The sequence below is a fragment of the Cebus imitator genome, unplaced genomic scaffold (genome assembly GCF_001604975.1).
Source record: "Cebus imitator isolate Cc_AM_T3 unplaced genomic scaffold, Cebus_imitator-1.0 Scaffold204, whole genome shotgun sequence".
Lineage (NCBI taxonomy): Eukaryota > Metazoa > Chordata > Mammalia > Primates > Cebidae > Cebus > Cebus imitator.
Window position 1 is genome coordinate 3,613,567 of NW_016107519.1, and position 6,000 is coordinate 3,619,566.

Sequence of the window (6,000 nt, forward strand, 5' to 3'; positions counted from 1 at the left end):
TTGGGAGTCTGAGGCAGGAGGATCATTTGAGGTCAGGAGTTTGAGAACAGCCTGGGCAACATGTGAGACCCTGTCTCTACAAAAGCCCTAAGAAACAGATTAGCCAGTCATGGTGGTGTGCACCTGTAGTCCCAGTTACTCAGGAAGTCGGGACAGGAGGATCGCTTGAGGCCAGGAGTTTGAGGCTGCAGTGAGCAAGGGTTCCACCATTGCATTCCAGCCTGGATGACAGAGCCAGACCCTGTCTCTAAAACAGCAGCAGCAACAACAAAAACATAAAAGTAAAAATCAGTCTTGCTCTGGCCCCCATCCAGTGATTTCCAGGTTCCTACCACCCTTTTTGTCAGCGCCTGACTTTTATCATCTTGACTGTTACTTGTGATCCCCTCGTCTGCCTGCCACGTCTCCAGGTTCCCTGAAGGTGCCAAAATTTGCCTTTCCTTCCCTAGTCAGGACTGTCCAGACATACTTCCTGCTTTCTTCCTTGTGGGGATGACACAATCCCCAGCTCCATGAGAGCAGAGATCTCTGTCTTGCCCATTGTGATGTTCCAGTGCTTGGCACTTAGTAGGTGCTCAATAAACATTCAATGAATGAGTTTTAAAGAAATCAGTCCTGGCAATCCATGGAAAACAGGAGCTGGAGCTCATCTTTGCCAGTGGGTATGAACAGATGTGTCCTTAACCTCTTTGGACCACTCATAGAATTGTTCTGGGGGTTAAAATGTTGCCAGGGCATAACTGCTTCTGCAATTTCTTCTGATGAAATTTAGGTTCTAGCTCTGATTCTCTGGGCCTGGGAGAGGGGTCCTCATATCTCAACTGCTATGTCCTTCCTTGTTCTCCTTTCAGCAGACACAAGATGGGCCATTCAAGAAGCCCAAGCTCCCAGCAAGAGGAGGGATTTCAGCTCTCAGGAGAGTTTATTGCGAAGATTAGATGCTGCCAAACCCTTCAATATCAGCTCCCAACTAAACACAGGTCCAGGGATAGGAATAAATTCAAATTGTGTGTTTAGAAGGCTTTTGCAGGCTTTGGGAAGCCACTGTCTGTCATGGAAGATTGATTCACAGGAATATGGCAAGGAAGCCCGGACATTTGGTGACAAGGCACATCTTTGCCAGGTGTCTCAAATAGCCCAGGCACAAAATTCACCAAGCAGAAGATGATGCAGTTCCCTTAGTTTACAGGCTGGAGGTCTGAGTCTTGGTAACTCCCTGACAACAGAACTTGCTAGTTCCCACTTAAAATCAGGACAATTTGATAAAGCAGTAACATGAAGAGATACATTAAGCAAGAGTGTCTTTCAAAAATACTACCGAAACATGTATTTATGCTTATAATGGATGCATCAGCTTTAGCTAAAAAGTTTTTTTAATGACAAAATGAAACAATACATAAAAGACGAGTAAGACAGTTCACTTTAAGAGGGTGCAGAAGTGAAGTAAATAATGTCAAGACCAAAGCGTTCGTGGGAGAAAGTAGAATAGGACATCAAATGAGTTGGCTTTGGGAGAAGACAGGTCTCCAGAAGCAACCTGGACAGCCCCCAAAATCACAGCTCTTGATTGAGTCTCTTTCCACATCTGTAACTTGGGTTTAGGGATACTGCAGTGCACTTCTGTTGGTTTTACCCCATAATATTTCTCTAGGAAAACATCCCTGCTCCACTCATCCTCCTAGAGTCATTTCTCATATCTCAACTCAGTTGGGCACATAGCCCATGTCTGCCTCACCTCCATCCAATAAGGACCAGTGGGTGGGATGGATTGCATCTGTGGCATTAATTTTTCACTCCTCCCTGCATGCATGTTGTTGCATTTCTCTCGTTAAAAGGAAGGAAACCTATTTCTCCTTCCCTGACTTTGGGGTTGCCAGTCAGAGGCAGCGGAAGTAAAGGCGAGTCACTGTGGTGCTGAGGCCTGCCTGCTGGACTCCCACTGGCTACTGTAGTGCCTGTGCTACTGATACCGTCACTACCATCCCCTTAGGAGTGACAAGAATTGCATGCCAGGTTCTGGAAAGAGATATAGTTGACAGAGGAGAAAGAGAGAGACTGGTTAGGCAGGCAGTGAGGGTGGGTCCTTGGTTGAATCAAACAAAAGAAAGACATGCCTGTAGCTGCACAGATAAGAAAGGCTACACAGGTGACTTGTCCAGACATACCTGCGATGGAAAATTCCGTCCCCTGCCACATAAGCAGTAAGGGGAACAAGTGCAACATGGAGTAACTCAAGCTAAGGGCCTGCTTTGCGCATTATTAGGAGGATGGGGTGGAGCTACCAGAAATTTGCATCTTATGCAAATGAGACACCCAACCCTCATTGGTTTTCTATAAAAGCCTTTGCATTCAACTGTAAAAAAGGCAACCCTCTTCCGGGCCCTCTCCTGGTGGCAGAAAACTTTCTTTTTTCGCTTTTTAAACTTTCAGTCTAATCTCACCCTTTGTGTCCACGTTCCTTTATTCTCTGGGTTTGACGCAAAGAACTCTGGGTGATACCTCACAAGGAGAGGCTGCTACATTGTGGTGCACTGGCCAGGCTGTAGCATAGTTGTAATTAAATATTAATCAGGCTGCACTCTGCCCGAATTCTTTGTTGCTAAGGTCACGTAGCACTGGATACTGACCATTGTGTCCCCATGGTTCCTACAGACTGGATCTCTGACTGTTAAGAATTCATTTGCAACCGCATTGTTCCTATAGACAGGAGCTCTGGCATTAGAATCATAAGTTTTGGTTAAGAATCACTGAAAATGTTTTTCAGGTCCTGAATTCCAGTGGAGTAGCTGAAGCCCACCAGTTCGAAGATTCCCAGGGAGGAATCAAATCAGCATATGAATATAGCTTCTTCCATCCCTCTGTCCCAGGACTTCACCCTGTGCTGTTTCACCAATCATTGATCTCCACATTTCAGCCTACTCCAACACCCTTAAAAACTCTCACCCCAAATCCCTTGAAGGGATGGATCCGAGGTTTCCTCATATCTTTTTTTTGGTGGCCCTACGATTAAACCTCCTTTTCTGCTGCAACCTGGTGTCTTGGGATATTGGCTTGCAGTGCACATCTGGCAGTGGACCGGTTACAGTTACATGTTCACCATGGAAACGTGCCTGGGCTTTCCTGCCTGAGAAGGAAAGACGTGAGACAGAGCCAAGTCACTCCAGTCTCCTCAGCTGGTAGCCAACCAACCTCCAGGTCTGTGAGCAAGACCATCCAAGATCAGCAAAGCCACCAGTGGACCCCCAATGACCCCAGCTGCATGAGGAGCACACTTATTTATATAAACCGTTGAGGCTTTGGTGCTCTTTCTGTGACAGTAGATAATTAATCCAGTTTATGACTGCGCTTACGGCAAGAGTTTGCTGGAACAATTTAGCACAGAGACATTCATTTTTCTACTGGTGTTTTTATTCTGACAAAGCCTAGAGCATCTGGAAGATACCATGTAAACTTGGAGAAAGGGTGTCTGAGAACAAGGTCAACAGGTTGTTCTTTTGTCTGTGATTTAACTCACACCATAGATGATAGAAACCAATCATTTTAGACTGGAAGGAGATGGCAAAGATGAGATCATCAAAGATTCGTGGTTTCTGAGAAAGATAACCAAAGCCAGAGGGGTGGGGGCAGTGCTGCTGGAGTCCGCCACACCATGCAGTGGAAAAAAGATGGGCTTTGAGGGCAGAGCAATGGAGGTTTGAACCTAAGCTCTGTTATGTTATAGATAACTTAGCCACTGTGGGAGAGACATTTAACCGTTCTGGGCCTCCATTTCCACTTCCTTAAAGTGGGGCTACAGTGCCACACAAGAATGAAAGATTATTACTTAAATTTTTTTCAGGCAGTGTCTTGCAGTGTCACCCAGCCTGGAGTGCAGTGGCACAATCATGGCTCACTGCAGCTTCAAACGCTCGGGCTCAGGCAGTCCTCCTGCCTCAGCCTCCCAAGTAGCTGGGACCACAGTCACACACCACCATACCCAGATAATTTTAAAACTTTTTGTACAGATGGGGTTTAGCTAAGTTGCCTAGGCTAGTCTCAAACTCCTGGCCTCAAGCCATCCTCCCCAAAAGCCTCCCAAAGTTCTTGGATGGCAAGTATGAGCTATGGCACCCGGCCAGTTGCCGCTTACATGTAATATGTGTAGACACTCTGACTCCGGGAGGAGCTGCTTAATCTTCCTCATCTCCTCCCACCTCCCACAAAATGTGGGCTTAACTTAGTGGTTTGCTTCCAAAGAATAGTGTGAGAAGGAAAAAAACCCACGAATTTAAAAGAGGTGAAACCTGGCAAATACCACCCTAACCAAGTGATAAAGGTCAACATCACTGAGGAAGCCACATGGCTATCATGCAACCTTGGATATGATGTGAAGAGGAGGATGTTTCAGCTTTGTGGTGTTCTTCCCCCAAACCCAAACTCCAACCTAATCATGAGAAATACACTAGAAAAACCCAGATTGGAGGACACTCTACAAAATACCTGACCAGTATTTCCCCCTAAGACTGCCATGTTCATGAAAACCAAGGAAAGACTGAGAAATGGACACATCAGAGGAGACAGGAGACGCTACAATTAAATGCAATGCGATAACTTGGATGGGATCCTGGAACAGAAATCATAAATGAGGACATAAATGGAGAGACAGGTGAAATTATAATGAAGTCTAGAATGTAGTTAATAATAATGCACCCGTGTTGACTTTTCAGTTGTGACACATTTACTAAGATTATGTAAGACGTTAACAAGAAGGGAAACTGGCTGGGCTTGGTGGTTCATGCCTGTAATTCCAGCACTTTGGGAGGCTGAGGTGGGAGGAACTCTTGAGCCCAGGTGTTCGAGACCAGCCTGGGCAACATAGTGAAACCCGTTTTAAATAAAAAGAAAAATTTTAAAAACTGGGGAAATTGGCAAGGGTATATGAGAACCTCCTGAACTATCTTTAAAATTATTTGATAAATGTAAAATTACTATACAAGACAGAAATACTTAAAAACCAGCTTTTTTATATAAAATGTTGAATTGTTTTGATTTAATCTTACTTTAGTTGCAGGCATCAGTTTCATTTTTTTACCCATAGGGCTTTGAACTCTCTAGGTCCCCAGACCTAGTGATTCAGGAGATGAACTCAAGAGCAGCCTGTCGCCTGCAATGACTGTCATGAAGCCTTTCTGCATCATCTGTGTCTTGGCTGATGCTCCTCCAGTGGAATTTCATGCTGTGCTCCTGGGGAACACATTCAACCAGCAGCTCATCCAATTATTTATTTGCTTAGAGTCATCCAGATGTAAAAGTTTGCATTGTCACGTCATGGTGAAGGCGGATAATTACGATAGTCATTTATAGAGCACTCTAGGCACTGGGGGTAGCATTCTGTGCCTGTTTTCTCATTTCAACTTTGCAGATGCATAATATCAGGGGAGGATGCTGAAACTTAGAGAGGCTCAGAAACTTGTTGGATATCACACATGTGGAAAGAGAAAGAGCTTGAAATCGGTTTGAACAAAGTTCTTCCTGAAGCCAAAGTCTCAAACTGTTTTTACATAGATGGTTAAAGCTTCAGAGGTTTTTCAGATATTATCTAATATAGAGACTAGGAAATGAGGGTTTGCAAGCTGAATCCCATCTTCAACTCCCAGAAAACTTTGAGGAGCTGCACAATGGGTTTATGGTTGCTTCTCCTTTGATTGTTGCTTCTCTGTCCTTTTTAGATAGAATTCATTGTCAGCATTTGAAAAATAGGGAGATTTCACTTTCAAATGTCAGACTTTTGTGTCGTTCAGAAAGAAAGGTAGGCTTTGGCTAAATTGGGCGTCATTCCTGCCTGTAGCTGAGTCCTGACTTCCGGTTAGATTAGGTGCACGTATTGTTCTCCAGTTCACACCCCTTCCCACCCTCACTCACTCCCCTAACTCACTTTGCTCCTTTGCTTTCTCTATCTGGCCCCTGCAGTTGGCAGTAACTAAGTCCAATTCACTGGAGAGGAAATTGCTACTCAGAGAG